We start from the raw sequence: 22,931 nt of genomic DNA on the forward strand, positions 1-22,931 counted from the left end.
TGCAAAAGAGAAAGAAGTAAGATGTGGCAAAATATGTGGCAACATATATAATAAAGAGGGAAATATTAGTGTATTTGGTAGGAGTTTTTCTGGGTACTTCATAATCAATTCATTCCCCTGTCCCCCCTTTTCAGCATTTTTTTTTTCTGTGTGTAGATTGCTCAGTTAAATTTCCTGGGCTTGATACTTTCCAACAGTTCAGCTCCCAACAGTTAGGACAATTCTCCCTTGAATTCACTGTTTGCTCTTTCCTCTACTGCCAGGGTTCATGCTTCCTGATAACAATTGTATGTCTCTCAGTCTTGTTCTGCTCTTGGCAGTACCTCCTAAAAGACAAATAGCTCTACTTCAAGATGCTATGATCCATGGGTGTGCGGGAGTTAGCTGGAAATTACTCTTGAGAACTGATTGTTCAGCATGAGCATTAACACCTCAGATGAAAATCATAAAATACTACATATCAGAGTTTGATTTTTTTCTTATCTAGACTTAAAGAGATGGAGAAAATTTTAATATTGCAGATTGAACTTTAAAATGTGTCTTGTATACATTATTTTTGGAGAGTCTATTTTTTCCGTGTAAAAACTGCATTCTCTTTGTTGTGCATATTTTAATTTCAGAACAAAATAAACTTTAACAGCCCACAATACACAACATCCTACTCCCCAAATCAGGAGAGAGAACAGTGACTCTGTAAGCCCTGCCCTAATATACTGGAAAACAGGAGAAAAAAAAAACACTAGATATTGCCTAATGGAGCCAGGCAGGGACATGGCCTCTACTGCTGCTGTGAGAAAATGCAGGGGTCAGATACAGAGGTTTGTCTAATCTACCTCCTCCATGTGGGATGCATCCTTCAAGTGGAGGGATCTCAGGAATGGCAGCACTGAGTTTTTCTGCTATCACCTCATCCTCATCAATGTCAAGACCCAGCTTAATCATGCAGTAAATTTGATTTGAATGAGTCTGGGGATCTTCAAGGGAGAAACCTGAAGACAGCAGAGCTGTCTCAAAAAGCAGCACTACCAGGTCTTTCACAGTCTTGTTCTTGTCAGCTTCATCCTTCTGCCTGAGAGTCTCTGCAATAGGGTGATCTGGGTTTATTTCCAGGTGTTTCTTGGCCATCATGTAACCCATTGCGAAGTTGTTCTCAATGCCGGGGCCTTCATGATGTGCTCCAAGTTGTCTATCCAGCCATATGTGCTAGTCACAGGGCAACTAGGAGATACCACCAGCAGTTTGGGGATTGTAACTTTCTCAACCTTCTTATCCAGAATTTCCTTCATCAGTTTGCACAAATTCTCAAATTTTGCCTTGCTCTCCTTCATTTTTTTTCTTCTTCATCCTCTGGAAGTTCTAACCTTCCCTTAGGAACAGAGATGAGGATCTTCCCATTGAATTCATTTAGCTGCTGCATGCAGTACTCATCAATGGGCTCTGTTATGTATACTACTTCAAAACCACATTTCCATAACAGTTCCACAAAAGCAGAGTTGGCTGCTTGTTTTTTGCCCTCACCAGTGATACAGTAGAAACATTTCTGGGTTTTCTTCATTTTAGACTCATATTCAGATAAGGAAGTCATCTCATCTACTGCCTGAGATATGTGATAATGTGACAGGTCCAACAGACAGTACCTGTTGGTTGAGTCCTCATGTATTCCAAGCTTCAAGTTTTTCAAAAAGGCCTCATAGAACTTTTTGTAATTCTTGCTGTCTTCTGCCAGTTCAGAGAAGAACTGTGGATGCTCCTTGACAATGTTTTTATGGATGACCTTCAAGATCTTACTCTGCTGCAGCATCTCTCTGGAAATGTTGAGGGACAGATCTTCAGAGTCTACTACACCTCAGATAAAATTAAGATACTCAGGAACAAGCTCATCACAACTATCCATGATGAACACATGCTGCACATACAGCTTAATGTTGTTCTTTTTGTTTTCAAAAAGATGAAAAGAGTTCAGCAGGGGATGAAGAGCAGAGCTCTGAATTCAAAATGACCTTCCACAGAGAAATGTTTTAATGCCAAGGGATCTTCCCAAGCTTTGGTGAGACTCTTATAAAGCTTGCCCTATTCCTCTTGGCTAATGTCATCAGTGTTATATGTCCAGATGGGCTTGGTCTAGTTCAGTTCTTCCTGATCAATGTATTTCTCCTTGATCTTCTTGGTGTTCTTCTTCTTGTCCTTGCCTTCATCTTCTTCAGCAGATCCTACATCTTCAATCTTGCATTTCTCTTCATCTTTAGCTAGCTTTTCCTCTTCTTTCTCTGTGTCTTCCTCTGTCTCATCATCACTGATTTCCTTCTCTCATTCTTTCTCCAAATAAAGTGTGATGGGATAGCAAATGAATTGAGAGTGCTTCTTTACAACCTCCCTGGCCTGCCTGTCTTTCAGATACTCTGTATGGTCTTCTTTCAGATATAAAATCACTTTGGTACTGCTGCCAGTGGGCTCACCATGGTCAGCATGGAGTGTGAAAGAGCTATCAGCAGAAGAGTGCCAGGCCTACTGTTCATCATCATTGTGCTTGGTGATGAAAACTACTTTCTCTGCCACAATGTAAGCAGAATAGAAATCCACACCAAACTGACCAATCATGGGTAGGTCTGCTCCAGCCTACAAAGCCTCCATGAAAGCCTTGGTGCCAGACTTGGCAATGGTTCCCAAGTTATTGATCAAATCAGCTTTTGTCATGCCAATACCAACATCCACCAAAATCAGAGTATGGTCCTGAGGGTTGGAGATGATGTCACTCTTTAGCTCTTTACCATTGTCCAATTTGGAAGGATCTGTCAGACTCTCCTAGCAGATCTTGTCCAGGGCATCAGAGGCATTGATAATGATATCTGGAAAGAAGATTTCCTTATTGGAATAAAAGGTGTCGATAACCAAGGAGAAAGGCTGGGCAATCTCTTCCTGGAAGGCAAAGGTTTCCATGTCTTCCTCTCCATGCTGTACTTCCTCAGGAATCTTGAGTGGTTGCAGATAAGAAGGCTGGTTCAGAGAAGTGCTGAGTCCAGTGGCTCCAAAGACCACCTACTGTGAGGAGCTTGGCAGTGGAGAGTCTATTGTTAAACATTTATTAATGCATCTATGCTAAGGACCATAGGAGGGGGAAAAGGGGGATAGGCAAAGATCTATCTATCCATCAGGAATGCTCTGACCAATCTCCCCCTCCTACTACATTAAAACTTCCCCATCTTCTTTTCCCAACTCACCTGTGTCTGGACTATATATGACAAGATAGTCGGGCAAAAAATAATCCTGATTCCCATGTTGTTTTTTTCCCTCCTTTTGTTTTTGGAAAACTATTTTTTTTAATATCTGCAAGGTTAGCTATTGGTATGTTATAATTTTGTAAGTAGTTTATTATAGAGAGGAACAGGCAGCCTAGAGAAATGCATCAAGTTTTGGACTTGAAGTCAGTGTACCTGGGTTCAAATACTATCTATTTCCTAACAGAATTATCCTTAGGTCAGTCTTTTACCTTCTTTGTACCTCAGACAATTCCTCCGATTTAGCTAAATCACAAATGAATTCATTCTGCATTCAAAAGGAGTTTCATTGCTAGGAGTTTCCTGGATTTTGAAATCATAGGTCCTTTGAATTTCACATACAGAGTGTTTTTGATAGGCATGTATGGTGACATTGTCAAGGGAACCAGCTTCTAACACTCTGACTCAGCATGTTGTTTAAATGTGGTTGGTATCTTAGAAGACTTTTATCAATGATGTTCTATTGTCCTGCCTAAAACCATCCATAGCACAATGCTACAAGCTGGGTTATATTAAAACTTTTTTACTGTTAACTCAAACATCTGCTACTGAATTTTTGCAGTGCAGAGTTGTTTTTTTTCCCACTTAGTAATTGAATTATTCCTTTCCACTTGTGGATTATTTAACCAGGAGGCAACCACTTTCAGCCAAGGGTATACCAATTCACAAATAGTTATGGCAGATTCACTTTACAAGTGGCCACTCATAGTAACAATGTCATACCAATGAGGAAATTAGAGCATGCTGCATCATGTACCTGAGATTAACCTTATAAACATTTTCAATAACTTGTATATTTTATAAAACATCCCCCTAATCTCCAACCCATCATAATCACTGAAATTTGATTTCTAAAGCCTTACCTTTTCATGTTTTGAAGTTTTTTTTTAACCTTCTGAAACAAAATAAAATTTAAATTGATTTTCATTATACATCCCTATTTCCTAAAGGGAATTGTCTCCATACTCAGCTCAGTCTTCTTAGGCATTATGTCAGTTTTTCATCTCATTTATTCTGCCTAATTTCCATTACTCCTTCCTTCTGAGAGATTTTTTTTTCATTGAAAATTCTCTTTATTCAGCTCTTTGTTATCCTCTTTATTGTATCCTATTTATTGTTATTTCATAAATATTTTCATAAATAATTGATACATTTTGTCTTTACATAACTTTAGCCAGTCCTTAAACCTCCAAAGTGAATCTTTCCCTGGGACAAATAAAAAAGGCAGTAAATGAAACAAATAAACAAACAAAAAACAAGGAGATCTCATCTGGTAAGGTATATAGTGATCTATTTTAAGAGTTCTCCACCTTCTTTCAAACTTAGTGGTTTCTTCTCAAGGTTCCTAACTGGTCAAGATTTTAATTTTCTTTTAGTAGTTTATTCATTTACATTATTGTGATAATTGTCTATATTATTATCTTGGTTCTGTTTATTTTGCAGGACCACAGATCTGAAGCTAGAAGGGACCTCAGAGGCCATGTAGTCCAAACTCTTCATGGGTAAGAAAACTGAGGGAAGCTCAAAGTAGTTAAGTTACCTGCCCAAAGTCACAAGTTGTAAGAGGCAAGATATGAAACTACATTCTCTAACTCTAGATCCAATGCTCTTTCTATGGCCCTCCTTTTGTATCAGTTCACAGTCTTTTGAATTCCTCACATTTATAATTTCATAACCAGCAATAATAATCTACAACATTCACACATCATTATTTTTCATGGTCAATTTCATAATCAATGGATGATTATTTATTTCTACTTCTTGGTAAACATAGAATACTGTTATAATCATTTTGGTATATTTACTGTTCAGTCATTTCAGTCATGTCTGATTATTATCCCATTTGGATTTTTCTTGGCAAAGATACTGGAGGGGTTTGCTATGTCCTTCTCCAGATCATTTTACAGATGAGGAAACTGAGGCAAACAGAATTAAGTGACTTGCCCGGAGTCACACAGTAGTCTGAGGCCAGATTTGAATTCAAGAAGATGAGTTTTCCTGATTGTCAGCACTCTATGCACTATATCACCTAGGTGCCTTAACGTTACTGGGCCACAATGTAAGGATAGTTTGGAATCCATAACAGTTACACCACTTCATAACTCCAACAAAAATGCATCAAGGTGACTGTTCTGCCACAGCTTCTCCATGAATATCTAGTAGATAAATGTCTCTTTATTCTTCTATGGGATTGATCCTTGGATTATTTCAAAGAAATAATTCTACTTTTTGGTTGTATCTTTGCCTTTTTGATTTGACTATTGGGGAATTCTCAGATCACTCAAATATTGTCTTATGTCCATATAAGTGATATTAATCAGTGTAAATAGGTTGGGCAGAGAAGTGAAAGGTGGCAATAACAAATAACACACAAGAATACAGTATGACTATAAGACCTCCCCAGCCATCCAAAAATTACATTATGTACAATGTACACCTGACTTAACAGTGGTGGAAGATGCATTCTCAGACTAAATCATTTCCATTTCCACAGCTTAGGAGTTTGGAAACTACAGGGATAAAGAGGTTAAGATTTTGAATACATCGAGGCATTAGTTTTCAAACTATTTCAAGTGATATCAAAAAAGAAAGATACTCCCACCGATGGAAAAATCATGAATGAGATTTTTTACCAACTCTGTCCCTCCCTCCCCCCAATCAAATAGGCTTTAGAAGACATCAGAAATTATGTATTCACAAACCTGCTTCCTTTATAAATAATAAAAAAAAGAATGGTGTATTCATTTATATAGGGTATCCCAGATAAAACTATGAGAAAGAAACAGGCAGGTTTTTGCAGAGGACTTTCTATAGCACCATATCTTTTCATAGGCAAATGACTGAAAGGAGTTGAGAATATAAAATATCTTGATACTTTGTTGGTTCCAACAAAATATTTGTCTCAATAGATCAAAGGGCTAACTTAAAAGCTCTTTCAAAAAACCAACTCTTATGCATATGTCAAACTCTTACAAGTTTTGGGAGATGAAATCCTAACTTTATTCAATGCTCTTCTCATCACTGATCATTGAGAAACCATGCACACCACTGGAAAGATCACTGGATTTTAGAACCAGAAAGACTGTGTTCCAATCCAACCTCTGTCACGTACTTGATGTGAGAAGTCAAGTAAGTCATTAACCTTTCTAAGCTTCAGTTTACTCCTGCAAAATGATGAATCTGGACAAAGTGGTTTCTCAGGTCTGTCTAGTTCTGAATCTATAAGCTTCTGATTGTGAATACCAGGTATAACATAAAACAAAGAGCCCCTAAAGTTTCAGTAGCAACCATTCCAACCCTTCCCATTATCTCAGTTCCTTCCTCAACTAAAGAGCACCTGATAAACTAATTTCAGATAAGGTGTTAATGATTGGTAATGGCTTAATGTGTTATTTCTCCTAGGTAATATTTACATTTTCAACATAGAGCTTAGAGCATGCACTACTTTAACACTAATATTTTAGGTGAAAAGAGGCTTTTCTCAGTATCCCTCAAATCACTCCATAGAAGAAACTATTGCCTCTGCTTATGAAAAATGCTGATTCTACTTGAAAGCAATCAAGTCTGCCTTAACAACATAAAATCTTAAACGGCCAAAGGATATTGGCCCAGCTAGGTCTGAAGAAAATGTGCTATGAGAAATAGTTGGTATCTTTTTTTGTTGTTGTTGTTAATATTCATGGAAAAGTGAATCATTTCTGCCTCCCATCTGCCCTCATTCCAGGCATAGACTTCACCATGACATCAACTGGAGCTTTTTACAACAATAAATCTGAGCCAAATAATAAATTATGATCCTTCTTGTTAAATTAAAATGTGCACACAGGAGAGGTTTAATTTTAAAGTTTCATGACAAATGGAAACCTAGACATTAAAACAATGAAATAAATTTCCACTACAAAGATAATGCCCCACCTATGACTCTTTCTGAGGTTTTCTTCTTTTTATTCTTTTGTCCCAAATAAGTTGGCAAAAGGTAAATGGTTCATAAATCCATACTCTCAGACCTTGCTACTCTACTACACCAGGTTTTACACCCCCTAGAAGAAAGTCTCACCTTTGTGATGGACAGTTACATTTTTCATGGCTGATTTTATGGCACATATAGTACTTTCCGTTTGGAAGAAATTTAAAAACTCATGAAATTTCAATCCTGCCAGATGTCATGCAGACAGTGTCAAAATTATTGTATTTTCAGGTGAAAGTAGAGGTTTTCTATCTATATTGAACCAGTAGTAGTTATTTCCTTAGATTATGGAGGTTAAAATATTTCTCTGTCCCATGAAGCCTGATGAAACCCACCCACAAAGATTATTAAAAGAATTGAGGGGAAGGAAGGCAAACCAGATTGGATTTTAATCACCATCTTGAAGCAAACAGCCAAGCTCTCAAAACATCATTTGTATGTGGTAAAATTCCAGGTCTTTATTCTTTCCTTATCAGGAAAAGGAGTTGATTAGAAGGCCCCGGAAACATGACCATAACCTAAGAAATGGCAGAGAAGTGTCTTACCCTCATTTCACCCCTCTCCTGATGAGAAATTACAAGTGCATGTGGTTTTTATGCCACGTAACATTCGCAGACATTACTGGTGATTGACTCTATCCTCTAGCTTGCAGCTTACAGGAAATGCATATAAATCAACTGGAATGTAGAATTTCATACCTCTTATGAGTTAAAGATTAACTGATTATAAATTAAAAGAGAAATGTCAAGGAAATGTGTCGATGTAGAACAAATGAGAACATACAGAAGCCATCCTGTTTTTCTGAGTTATTTAACAAGGAATTGAGGTTAAGATTGTACAGACCTTGGTAGAAATGGACAGGAGGAATTGTTTTAGTAAAGTTAGTCCACCTTTAAGTTTTCTGTCGTTTTTAGAATCACTAGGCAGTAGGATTCCTCATATTTTAAAGTCTAAATGCACTTCAGTACATAGCAAAACTGAATGCCAACAACAGAAACCGCATTAAAATGTAATTAGGATATGTCTAATAAAAGAAATAAAAATGCATATAATGCTAATTTGTGATTTTTCTAAGTCAACATACAGCCCATAGGGATGGTCTCTTTGAGTTTGACATCACTATTCTAGATTCCAGAGTATCTAAGGCTGTTTCAATGAATTAGTCAATCAGGAAGTATATATTAAGTACGTACTATGTATGTGCCTGGAACTCTGGTAGACACTGTGAATACAAATAAAAGTGAAGAAATCCCTGACCTACAGGAGGATGGAGGTACAACATGTTTCTAGAAAGTTAAATAATATATATAGCAGGGATGCGTGTATATATGTGTGTGTGTGTATGTGTATATGGGTGAATATGTATACATGTTCATTTATGTGTACACATTTGTGTATATATCTGTATTAATACTATACTATACGTTATATCATATAAATAAATATACACACATGTATTATATATAATAGCAGAATAATCAAAGTAACCACCTGCTCCCCATAATGGAAGCACCTTTCATAGGGAAAGCCCATATGTTTGGCTCCCTGATAAAAGACTTAAGTGACCTGCCTGCAACTCCTGGTTGTCCCCTTGGTCCTCATGACAGGAAACTATTTCAAAGATGATGAGCAACAAAGTCAAAAAGAACTATCCACTCAGTAGATTTTTTAAAAAGAAGGAAAAAAAAAACCTCAGTCTTATTCGCTGTTCTTTTCTTTTTTTGGTGTCATTTGGGACTTATCTAGTCTCCTTTGGATTTCCAATAAGTGGGGAAGGAGATTTTTCTCCTCTACCCCTCCACAGTCGCAGATATGGCAGCTTTGAGCTTTCCTAGATGCATCTGAGATATAACCGCAAGTCCTTGGGTCCCTCTTCTACTTTGTATTTCTTTCCCTGAGCACAGGTGATCAAACAAACATTCTAAGGTGCAGAAGTTTTTCATCTTCACGAATATGTCATGAGTTCAAGTACCTGGATGGTGACTGGCAGGGGAGGTATTTCTTGTAAATTAACTGTAAATGAGAAATAACATAAATGAAACCAAGTAAGGACACAGAAAAGCAAATAGACAAATCCACTGTTGTAAAAACTATTATTTGTTGTGCTTGGAGAAGCAACACCAACAGTTTCCAAATAGCTATTTCCATCCTGCTATCTTAGCTCAAATGGAATTCTTTAACAATTGTAATAGTATTTGATTATGTCTTCTTCTTTCTTGCCTTTGAACAGGGAACATTTTCTCATTCTGATAATCTTGAATCCTGCCAGATGCATGGCAGATATTCTCTCAGTACCCTCAATACTCTTTTTCCATTGACTCGTTCCTCATTTTCTCTACTCCCTTTTCCTGTCAAAAATTTTACATAACAATCTTTTCCCTACTCTTCTTTTCTGTGAAAATTGTTATCTATGTATCTAAAATTGCTATAAAATACTAATGATTGGATCTGTACCCAAAACGAGCCTGAAAAGATTTAAAAAACAAATCTGTACCCAAAGGTAAAGCTCTTGTCAGTGAGCACTCTTCCTTAGTGGATTACTGATAAATCTTGGGGTTTTCCCCCCAGTTTGCCTAATCAATTTATTTGACCCTAATCAATTAATTCATCTGGTGGATGAGGCTCTTTCTAGGCTACACAGAAACCTAGGACAAGATACAACTGTTTATCTATGGAGAGGGTGACAAAAAAAGAGGATCATCCTGGATCTTAAACATTCAAGCCATGGTATAGCAGGACAAAATATATGGACCTTGAGCTGCTGCTCAGTGTAGACTGAGGTGAAATGAAATTTATTCAGCAATCCCACAAGTCTACCTGGAGCTGCCTCTGTTTTTGTCTTTATGTCTCTGTGTCTGTGTCTGTTTCTTTCTGTCTGTGTCTGTCTCTGTTTCCCCTTCCCCTTCCCCTTTCCCTTCCCTTTCCCCTCCCCTCCCCTCCCCTCTCTCCCTCCCCCAAGACTTGCTGCTATTTGTGAGACCACTGAACAGGCATTTATACTTTGTCTCAGCTCTTTATTGTCCAAACAATTCCCTCCACAGTCATATCTTTTGACAAGGCAGTTCAAGTCTTGGTCTCATTCTTCTATTAGTGGTCATATTTTCCTCCAAGAATCGTTGCAGTGCATATAGAGAGGGCAGAATTCTCAGGATGTACTGATGTCCTGAATTCACAAAACTGCCTCCATGTCTGGACATTTCGACCTCAGAATCTTTGTTCAGTCACTTATGAACAGGAAGAGATAAAGCAGAAAAGGCAGCCTGTCACCCAAGGTCAGACTTGCTTAGTGGTTCCCCTAATCTAACTACCAAATGGAAGCAGGAGCCATGCTTCTAATGAGAATAGAGATACCTCAACCCTGTGGCAGTTCCAAGGTTATTTGAATCCACCTGGAAGAGTGAAGGAAGAGCGATAAAGAAGATTGAATCACTTCTTTTAAAAGGTTCATCCAGGGGGTCACTCCTCTTGTATCAATAGACATTCCTCTCTGATATAGCACCCCAGCTCACCTTTAGCAATCAAGGGATAGGGTTCCAAGGAACCTTGCAAGTTGTTCAAGATCCCAAAACAGCAAGTACTATCAAAATTTCAGTATTGAAAATTTCTTAAGGACCTAAAGCTCATATTCCATAGCCCTTGTAGACTCATCTCCACAAATGTTCCATGGAACTCATTTCTGAATACATATATGAATGAATGCATATATATATATATATATATACACACACATACAATATATACATACATACACATGAATTATATCTAATTTTTGAAAAATCAAATGTTTCAACATATATAATTATATATATCATCACTGATACATTTTAACAAAAATAAAACAAAAAAGTTTTCAACAATTATACATATATAATTGTTGAAACCTTTTGCATATATATGATTGTTGAAACATTTTTATCTTTATGAAATATTTTATGTATTTACGAATATTTTATACTATATATATGTGTTACAAGTTTTTTTATATTGGAGTTGAAATTTCCTAAGAATCCTGTGTAGAAAGCTATCTGTGCTGTGAATAAATAGAAGATACTTGTCTCTGGGATCTTCAAAAAAAAGATATCTAGTGCTTTTATAAAAGGTCTAAAAACAGGGAAAGAAATATTGGTGTTCTATTCATTGTGAGAATAGTGTTCCTAAAAATAATTTGAAGCTTTGAAGCTTAGCATTCAATGTTTGGAAGATTTCTTTTTCTCTTTGTCTTTCTTTCTTTCTTTCTTTCTTTCTTTCTTTCTTTCTTTCTTTCTTTCTTTCTTTCTTTTTCTTTCTTAGCATTGAGTGCCCAAGATTATTGAACATGACATTGACATTGGTAGTATTCTTTTCTGGAATAAATGAACCATCATGGGCCATCAAAGGGGCAATGGTGGATTTAATGGAGCCATTTGAGCAAGCAGCTTTCAATCTTATTGCTGTTCCTATCACATTGAGCTGGGTCTTCTTTTTTATATTCAGTCTGTTAACTAAAGTGGAAGAATTTGGAGAAAGAAGAAACCCTGGGGGATTGTAGCCTCTTGCTGAAAACTAAATAAATGGATCAAATAGCCTGTTTAATGAAAAAAATATAATAAAATTAAATTAAAAGAAAAACTTTTACAGAGGTATTTCAACTGTGTAGTACTCATCTGACATGTTTTAAAGAAATGTCAAGAGGAAAGAAAGATAAACTGATTGAGAAGATAGAAAGGGTATTGAAAGTACACTTTTCTATTGTAGCCTCATTCAGGTCCATTGCAAGCTGAAAATCAGGATGATGAAAACTTTGTTGATTGTGACAAGATTAGTGGCCATCAGAACCGGTGCTTTTCTTCTCATACGACAGCTTAGGGATAGACTATGGATTTACTACTCTTCAGAGAACAGGAAGGAATAAATAAGCATCTATAACAGCATCAGGATGTGTTGACATCACTATTGTAAATCATTTCAGAGAACAAGCAAATTTGAATCCAAATACTGCCGTCTAAATAGGTAGAACTGACAAATCTCAAAAGGATTTTGGGAATGCTGTCCTTCACACTGCTGTCTGGATGCAGGGTGAAGGAAGATTTTTCTCTCTAAATATCATGCAACCATTTTACTTATAAACCTGAGCTTAGCCTTTGCTCAGGAATATTAATGTTTGAAGAACAGTAACCAATGCCAGTGTGTAAAATAATGTATATATCTGTCACCGGCCAATAGAATTTGGGCAAGATTTTCACATCCAAAACTCAGGGACATGGAAATATTCATATTTGTAAGATACTATTATTTAGTCCTTGTCAGTATCTCACAGTTTATGTCTGAACTGTCAAGTGCTATGCTAGCATATTTACTACTGTCAATTTCACTGGATACTTTAGTGATGTCTGTATTTTGAGAAAAGTCCAGGGAGCTGTGTTCCATATACGTATTACCTAGCACATATTTATTTTCATTTTGCCATCAGTGAACTCATATTTCTATATCCTGAAGAGCTATTTCTCCATGTTGAGGGAAGAGGAAAAACTGAAATGCAATCAATTAATGTGAGCATTAATTCAATTTTTACTTTGTTATCATTACTATCACCAAGAAGCTTATGAGTGGGTGACATATTTCATCAAGCTAATTTATGGTGCCATTTTCCCAGTTTTTACTATACTCTTCAGCATTTCACTACCTGCAATAGTTATTTTAGTGTTTTTGAGAAGATACGGTCCAGGAAAGCAATATAATTTACAATGTACTCAGATTTTTATATTTGTTCTTTTTTTTTATTTCCCCAGTGTCAGGAAAATAATTCTTGGAAAACTGGGAAGTACTATAAGTTTATGTGACCTTATCATATTTCTGATAAAATGTTAACTTCTACCAAAATATGCTGAGTGAATATAAATGTGCAGCATTCAGTTGGTGCCTAGACCATCTTATGAAATTTTAGGAAATTAAATTTTAATTGAAATACCAAACCCTTATTAGTTTGTGGGTGTGATTATTTGAGTTTCAGTTTTAATATTTTTAAAAATCCAGCAACAGTTTTAAAATTATTCCTCTATTGGGCTCTGATTAGTTTAAGAAGTGAAATTTATTAACTTTCTGAGTTCTGTTTTTCCCCTCATCAAAACTGAGAGAACTCCAGGAACTTGTGTCATATCCTAACTTCAGTCCTATATCACCAGTTGCCTCCTGTACTTCACTCACTGGGAGAGCATCTCAAATTTGTCATGCCCTAAATGAAACTCATTATCTCTACCTTGTGCTATCAAGCTTTTTTCCGTGGTTCCCATTATCTGTTGAGAGTAGCACCTTCTCTCTAGTTACCTAACTTTGCAACCTTGGCTTTATTCTTGACTCTGTCACTCTCCTATACCTCATATATTCAATCAGTTTCCAAATGTTGTCTAGTCTACTTCACAACCCCTCTTGCATATGTGCCCTTCTTTATGCTAACATGGAAAATGCCCTAGTTCAAGCCCTCATTGTCTCTTGTTAATATGATTGTGATAATTTTCTCATTGGTCTTTTTGTCTCATATCTTTCCTCCTTTCAAATATATCCACTGCACAGCTGCCAGATGAAGATCTACAAGACACAATCTTATCATATTATTCCTCTGTTCAAAGACCTGCCCTGGTTCTCTATTGTTTCTAGGCTAAAAATCCAACTTCCTTGATTTGGAATGTAAAGTTCGCTACAGTATAGCTTCCATATAGTTTTACCCAGCATATGCATATAAACATATATATAGTGTGTGTATATGTATGTGTATATATATATATATATATATATATATCTTTACCCAGTATGTCTTCGTACCCTTAATGTACTTACTCCTCATTTCTACTTCTTAGCTTCACATGCTTCCTTCAGGACTCAGTTTAGGGACCAGCTCCTACTTAAGACATTTCCTCCCTCCTCCCTTTTCTCAGCCCCTTGTTAGAGGTTTTTCCCTCTTCCTATTATCTGGAATTATTTATTATAAATGTTGTGTATTCCTGTCCACCTCCCATAGCCCTTGTTCTTAATAAAACTGAAGATCGTTGAGAATAAGGATTGTTCATTCTTTTTTTTAACTTTATCTCTAGTACCATACATAGTGCTTTGCACATAGTTGGTGCATAAAGTGTTTTAAAAAATAAATTAAATATGCATTTCCAAGTTGGTCTACTATAGACAAGTCACATGATTTTTGAGCCTCAGTTAATTTCATCCATATATGAAATATAATAATGCTTGTACTACTGACTCACAAAATCGTTGTGAAGTAAGCAGTTTGTAAACAACATTAAATCACTTTATAAATGTTAGGCAGCTAGGTAGTTCAGTGTATAGAGACCTAGGCTTGGAGTGAGGAAAACCTAAGTTCAAATTTGGCTTCAGACACTTTCTAGCTGTGTGACCCTGGGCAAGTTACTTAACCTCTGTTTGTCTCAGTTTTCTCATCTATAAAATGAGGATAACAACAGCTCCTAGCTTCCAGGGTTGTTAAGAAGATCAAAGGAGATAGTATTTGTAAAATGTTGAACAAAGTGTCTAGCACATAGTAGGTGTTATATAAACTTAGCTATTATTGTTAAATAATACATTTTTTTTCTTTGAGGGTGTGTTGGTAAACAAAATGGGCTCTTAGCACTCAGTTCAACCAAGTGCCCTTGAAGAGTTTGGCCTTTGTTTCCTTGATTAGATTTGGCAGTCCTTGGTGACCTCCTTGCCTCAGGGGAGGGCCTAGTTTACACATGAGTTTGAGTGACATGTCTGGGACAGCAGAGGCTTTTAGACCACGTGGGTTTAAATCATCTCTTTGTGATGATTCTAGGTCATGTGGGTGAGTCGCATGTGTGACTCACCCCTGACCCTGAAAAAGATATAAAACCAGGGGTTGGCTTTCTATTTTTCAGAGCTCTTACCCACAGCTGTGGTGGCATGTGTGACTCTGCGCCAGCCCTTGTTATGAGCTCCCGGGCTGAACCTAGATGTTGGTAACTATGAATTGTATTTGGTCTGTCTGTTGATGTTTGCAATCTTTTTGTATTTGCTCCGAAGTTCAGGGTGCTAGCTTTTTCCCCTGAATTAAGCGAATGGTATTTGCTGAATTAAAGTAAGCTTGTCAACCCCTTAACTTTGCTTTCCTTACTAAAGCAGATCAAAGGAAACTGGGCTTTTGCAGTGTGCTGGTAGCGTGCTTGTTGTTGGACTTGTGTTGGTTTTTCACCCCCACAGCAGCTGCTAGCCGGATTTTTGAAACAGAGGGAAATCTTAACATAAGTAAGGAGACAATAAGAGAATACTTTGCTTCCCTTGATGAGTTCAAATTGCCAGGTGCAGTTGAACTACATTCTAAGATATCTTAGCTACATGGTAGCTAGATTGCTAAAAAAAAAAAAAAAAAAGACCATGGAGAATAGAAGGCATAGACTGGAGAAAGGCAAAATTTCTGATTTTCATAAGAGGGAGGAAAGAAAAAAACTATGGTTTGAATTTCTGGGGAATTTCTAGAATTAATCATTAAAAATATGTCTAGAGTGCATCTGAAAAATTTAGTGATCACTAAAACCCCATACAGGCTTCAACAATAGTTGATGTTAGACTAAACATCCCATTTTGGGGGGGGGATAAAAGATTGAAAGGAGGGATGCTGCAGAAATAGCAAATATAGGTCTCAGAAAAGTATTTGACAAAGTCTCTTAGGCTATCCTTAAGGGCTAGATAGAGCAATATGAACTACCCAATAGTAGAATGAGATTGATTTGGAACCAATTCTAAAATTGGAAGCAAAGTGTTTAATGAATTGTTGTCAGCTTGGAAGGAAGTCTATAGAAGAGAGCCTCAGACTACTGTCTCCAATCCCTTGCTATTTAACCTATTTGTCAGCAACTTGAAAAAGAATTGACTGCATGCTTTTCAACTTTGCAAATGACAGAAAGTTAAGAGGAATAATTAATGCATTGGGTGGCAAAGTCAGGGTTCAAAAAGATCTTGACATTGGATCAAATCTAATGAGATAGAATCTAATAGGACTGAATGTGAAATGTTATGTATGAGTTTCCTTCTGATTGATGCATTGCAGATCTCACCAGGCCTAAACATCTATTAGCTTGGTAATCCATTTCCACCTTTTTTCAGGGATAAAGATGTGTCCCATATTTGTAGATTTATCGGTGGCTAAGTAAACAATGAACCCACAACTTCTAGACCTGGGGAGATGGAGTCAATGTGCCAGTTTTTTTTATTCTTTTACTAATTATAAACACACAAAAATATTTAAATAAATGTGCAGCAAAGAAACACAGGTGTAGCTTCCCAGGTCCCCACCCAGAGGGACACACACAGGTCAAGAGTAAACAGTTCATCAAATCTGTAGAGTCGTCCTCTCTCCTTGATATTGGTTTGTATAAGACTCCCACACTTGGGCCTTAGTTTATTTAGTCTATTGCCTTTGCAGTTCCCTATGAGGGCAAGCTATGTATGAACCTTAAATCATTAATTTCATGTTGTATAATCAGCCCCTTAGGAACCAAGGCCAAGGCAGAATGAATAATGCCTAAGACAGGAATTATTGTTAAGAATTCTGTTTTCACCACATGGGAAACATTTCTAACAAATTTGTGTGTTTGTACTACTAAACTAGAAATTTATCCTGATACTCCACATTAAATTCCTTCCTCTCTCACTTCAGTAAAATCATATTTGTATGACACAGATCTCCAGGCACCCCCTACCTAAGAAGATTCTCCAAAGTGCTGGTTGTCAACAGATGCAGGGCATATTAGGCTCCTTGATATGCATAAACACTATAGCATTTCTAGTCTGAAAAGACTCTCAGATCTACTTGTCTAGCCTTAACCTCTCTCCTGACCTCCAGTCTCCTGTCTCCTATTACATATGGGACAATCTTGAACTAGATGTGCCAATGACATCTTAAACTCAATACATTCCAAAATGAACTCATTATCTTTCCCTTAAAATCCTCCTCTCTACCTGATCATTCCATTACTGGAGAGGGTTACCACCATCCTCCCAGTCACCCAAGCTTCTAACTAACATGTAATCCTGGACTCCTCACTCTCTCACCATCCATATTCAAGCAGTTGAGAAATCCCATTGTTTTTGCCTACACAACATTCCCTTTCTCTCCTCTGATACTGCCCCTACCCCAGTGGAGGCCCTTATCAACTCATGGACTATTTCAATGGCTTGTTGGTGTCTCTGCCTCAACTTTATTACCACTCTAATCCATCCTCCACTCAGCTATCAAACTGAGCCCCCGTAATGCCAATCACAACAACACATCCTAGGACCACTGCTGTGATCAATTTCAGGTGGTCCAATCGCATAGTATAATGAACTCTCTATTTATTCAGCAATAAACCAAAGCATTGTTCAATAAAGCATAGCATAATATTCATGGCACCATCCTTGAGCAAAGTATATTATTTATCTCATATCACTCAGTATGTCATATGGAGGGGGTCCTGGGCTAAGGTCTTCCTTAGTATAACACATCCTTAAGGGGTAGCAGAAAATACCACACCATCCACCCCTAGGTCACAATAAGAACAATCTCCTTAATCATTACCAAGCATCCAAGTAAAGTTCTCTTTCATCTTGACCCGAGGTTGACCTCCAAGTTCCATGGCTCCTCCTCTGTAGGCCGACCACTCCGGACTGTCACCTGGATTCATATGCAGGCAGCTCCCCACTCCTGCACCAATCCAGCTCACTCAGAATGTTCCACTCCAAGCTCCTTCCCAATAGCAAGCTCTTAGGGATTCCTGCCTACAACTTCTGTTTCTGGGAAAACGAAGCTTAACAGGGCAGCAACATATACCACCACCAACTCCATTTCACTTCACCTCCAAAGTCCAGAGGCTCTGTGTTAACAGCTCAGTTCACTTTAACAGCTCTCAAAAGGGGCTTAAGCTAAGCCTCCCTGCCACGGGCAGGTCTCTGCCTACAGCTCCATTCGCCTCCACTTGCCTTCAAAGTTTGGAGGCTCCTTCAGCAAGTTTCTGCCATCAAAGGTCCCCTCACTGTTGGAGATCTCCTCTCTGCTCTAGAGGTGTCCTCTCAGCGTTTTTAGGTTTCCTCTCAACTCAACGCTCACAGCTTATTCTTCCTCTCTTCTCTTTCAACACTGGCAGCTCTCTCTCTATGTCTTCTCTTCAAGGCCTTCTAGATGTCTGCTTCTCTCATACTCTGGGGTATCCTTATATACAGTTCAAGCAGGCATCTGATTGGCTCTAACTCAGGTCACTGACTGGCTGAATTCATGCACATCTGATTGTCTGGAACCCAATGCACATACAAGTCTCTGAAGGGCTAAAATTCAAGGGATATTCAATCCAGCAAAAATCCCACTTTGCTTGCCATTACAGCTCCCTAAAACACTGGTCTATTCACAGTACCCTTTCTTCAAAAAACATCAGTGGATCCCTACTACCTCCTGGTCAAATGTAAAATCCTCTGTTTGGCTTTAAAGCCATTCACAGCCTGGATTTTCCAACCTTTCTAGTCTTTTTACACCCTACTCTCTTCCATGTACTTTTCGATCTAGTGACATTAACTTCTTTACTATTCCTCACACAAAACACTCCATCTCTAGAGTCCAAGCATGTTTCCTCGCTCCCTTGGCTTCCTTCAAGTCTCAGCTAAAGTTTCACCTTCTCCAAGAAACCTTTCCCTGTTATCCTTAATTTTAATGCCTTCTCGCTGAGATTGCTCCCAATTTATTTCATGTATATCTTGTTTGTATGTGGCTATTTGCGTGCTGTCTCCTCCATTTGACTATGAGCTCGTTGAGAGCTGGGACTATATTTTGCTTTTCTTTGTATTTCCAGAATTTAGCACAGTGCCTGACACATAATAGAGGCTTAATAAATATTAGTTCACTGATTGACAGTCACACCATCTATCAGTTAATATCGTAGAATCTTAGTACTGTAAGAGACTGTGAAGATCATTCAATTTCCAAGCCCTTTTTTATAGGCAAGGAAATCAAGGCCCAAAAAGTTGAAATGATTTGCCCAAGGTCACAGTCAAGACTTCAAGCTAGGTCTAATGACTTATGAGCTCAGTTATATGTTGTCTAAAATTGTTTTCCAGCTGTTTTGTTTGTGTATGGCTACTCTTCCTAATTATGGCATAATCTCTTTGAGGGAAATAATTAGGATTTCTCTTCATTTTTTCTTGTTTTCCCCAGTGTGTATACAGAATATATGCTGACTAAAAACATTTTGACTTGTTTTCTGCACATTTTTGTAGATGGGATACTTGGTGAATTGTCTGGGAATCAGAAGACTAAGGGGAAGGGTACTTAATATGCATTTTCTAAATTCTGGGAGTCTTGTACATGACTTAAAACTTGAAAAGACGCATGAAAAGAAGAAAGATTCCAAAAACCTATCACAGGTGCCTGAAGGAAAGGCCATACTGGTCTAGTCTCACTGGAAGTGAGACTAAGTGAGACTAAGACAGATTCTGCCCTCTTGAGACTATCTGCTGATGATAAGGGCTGAGGGGCCACAATGGACTAATGTGAAATCATTATTAACAGAGGGCTACATAACCATAAGCAGGTGAAAGTGGCAAGTCATAGTAGGGTCAATAAGCTACCTCCTTGTCCACAGAATAGGAGCCACTTATTTGTTTTGATCATTCATTTGATGCTTCCATTGTCTTTCTAGGAAGTTTGAATAGCAGTCAGTTGGAACCTTTTTTTTTTCCTCTAAAGCATTAACTTTCATTTCTAAGCCACTTAACATTTAAAGAAACTTTTTGGCCAACAAATTCAAACTTTTGCTATGTGTATTGAATGTATAGAGTTAAAGGAAGGAGGATTTTCCCCTTTCGGAAGAAAGATGTGTGTGTCTGCATGTGTGCATGTGTGTGTGAGAGGGTTTGTGTGTATATACACACTTAAAGTTGAGCTGCAGGCAGAGCTATAGAGGGAGAAGACTACTTTTATTTTTCACTTGCAGAAGGGCTGAAAACAATATTGAATGGTTTTGATTTCTTTTCCCTTTATAGGAAAAAAGACAGATGGAAAGTAGTTTCAAGCTTCTACCTCATGCTTCAAAACTTATCTCTGCAGGGACAGACGGGGCAAAAACCTTTAGCCTGTGAGGTAGCCTGGCAGGAGGGCTTCAATTGCACATTTAAACAATTATCATACCAATAATGCCATAGCAACATAGGAAGCTATTGAGACCTTCAGATTTGCCAGGCTAGAAGCCCCAGAAGCTGCTACTTGCTTATAAGGTCCCATGAATGGCTTATCATAAGTGAGTCCTGACTCAGGACAGGCTGGCAATTCAAGTTCAGGACTGGAATGAAATAAGACAATTTAACATTTAAGAAGTTTACATAGCCCTAGTGCAAAGGAGATGCAGAAAAAGACACCATACTGGTCCAGGCAGATAAAGCCTCTTTATCTTCATGCAGAAATAGGGCTGGTCAAAAAGGTGTGTTGTGTCACATGGCCTTTCAGAAAAAAACAAACAAACAAACAAATAAATAAACAAACACTAGCAGAATAGACATTGCAAATACTGCTTCTACTGTGTACCTATGTTATATGCTCTTAGGAAGCTAGATGGTACAGAGTACTGCTGGGCCTATAGTCAAGTCGACTTGAATATAAATCCAGCTGCAGACATTTAAAAGGTGGACAAGTTGCTTAACCTTTGTTTGCCTCAGTTTCCTCAATTGTAAAATGAGAATAATAACAGTACCAACCTTGAGGGGTTATTGTGTGTATCAAATTATATGATATTTGAAAAGTCCTTAAGCATTGTAACTGGCGTGTGGTAAATATGCAATACTTGTTCCCTTCGCTTTTCCCTTCCCTTCAAAGGAAGTCAATACTTTCACTTTATTCTAAGTCACACTTTTGGAAAATAATTTATTGAAATTAAAAAGTGTCTGTTTTTGTTTGTTTGTACTTGACCTGTGATTTCACTGGTGTAGGAAACTCTTGGTGAGGAAACACTAAATGCAGATCAACAAGGGCACTATAACCAGGATGTGTCCAAGAGACAACTGTTAAACTTTCAATGTGAGCATTTGCACTAGCATTTGCAGCAAATGCTACAAATCAGGATTTGATTTATTGTTTTGTTGATTGTCAGGAGAGAAAAAAGTGTTAATAATGCAGGTTAAAATGAAAAGTTTGTCTTGCATATGTTTTTTGGAACCCATGGTTAGACATTTACCAGCACACTCCTAACTTATGAGTCTTAAAGGTCATCAAGAGGTTAAGTCACTTGCTCGAGTTAGTATGCATTGGAGGCACATTGGAGAACTCCTGGTCTTCCTGTCTCTAAAGCCTGTCCTCTCTCTATCCAGACTCCTAATTTAGCTCTCATTGGGCTATTAGATGTGTATAATTCAAAGGGATCCATTTTGAGCACATAGACATTTAATGTAGATTTAAGTATGTATTAAAGGATTCTTGCTATTTTTATTGAAAATTATTTATCTTCCTTCCAATGTTCTTCAAGTACTTTTTGTCTGTTTGATGGCTTTTTTCTTCATTAGCTGGTGAAGTTAGTTCAATTATAATGCATGCATATATATTCTGGATGCCTGATTCTAGGCAAAATAAGGTGCTTTCTTAACAAGAAAAAGAAGACATCTTCGACAGAACTGAACTGTAAGGTTTTTCATTCCCCTTTTATATTCATTGGTAATGTAATGAAAACTATGTAAAAGCATCTGAGGGGAGGAAGATGACTCCCTAAGACTCTTAGGAACTGATTTACTGTGGCATAGATGATATGTTTCATGATAATGAGAGTTCAATTGATTTTTAAAAAGATTTTATGGTTATGTAAAATAATGCAATATACTTTAAATGCATGTTGAAACAATCAAATTATTTCAGCCAACTCCTATTTATTAAATAAAAACCACTGCTTTCATTCTGTAAAAATAATAGAATGTGACTGTTGCAAATTTGATTAACTACTTAAGATTCCTCAATACAGCAGTCTTAAACCTTAGTGTTTCTCAAAGGTGAAAAAATGCAGCTCTTCACATTTTTCTATAGAAATATAAATTAAAATTATTATAATAAGAATACTCTTTAAAAAACAAAATCTGAATATCAGAAATTGAGGAAATCTTAGAGATCAGTTCATCTAATCTCCTTATTTGAGAGTGAAGAAATCCAAAGAGATAAAATTAATTGTCCAAAGTCTCAGTTAGTGGCAGGGACTTGAATGCAAATTTCCTAAGTCCTAGTTCAATATTCCTTTTTTTAAGATTCACTATCCTTAAAATACCTAAAAATTTCATTTTTTCAGGGATCTAGGACTTCATTGGTTTAGTTCCTTTCCTTTTTGGAAGCCCTTCACATCTTAGTGGGAATCTTCAAGAGCTCTTGAGCCTGAAAACTTTATTTCCCCAAAGACCAACCTGTTGATAATCTTTTCTGAACTTAGCTGGTCCTCAGAAGATAAACAGTGTATTTCTAAGTTCATACTTACACAAGTCAGGACAGAGGAGAACCTTAGAAGCTATTTAGTCCAACCTATACCTGATAGAGAATTAGCTCTTCAGACTTGCTTACAAGTAATCATCCAATGTTTTGCATGATTTCACATGTACAATTTCTTAAAATGATATATTTATTTAATCTATTTTATTTTTCCCAAATTACGTGTAAAACCAATTTACAACATTTATTTTTAAATTTTGAGGTTTATATT

General features: G+C 37.2%; 1 pseudogene; it reads right to left on the reverse strand.

Moving 5' to 3' along the window:
• Nucleotides 1–824: 824 nt before the first annotated feature.
• On the reverse strand, nucleotides 825–22,703 carry LOC118847330 (annotated as a pseudogene).
• Between the last annotated feature and the right edge of the window lie 228 nt (nucleotides 22,704–22,931).

This window comes from Trichosurus vulpecula, chromosome 4, assembly GCF_011100635.1.
Source record: "Trichosurus vulpecula isolate mTriVul1 chromosome 4, mTriVul1.pri, whole genome shotgun sequence".
Classification (NCBI taxonomy): Eukaryota; Metazoa; Chordata; class Mammalia; order Diprotodontia; family Phalangeridae; genus Trichosurus; species Trichosurus vulpecula.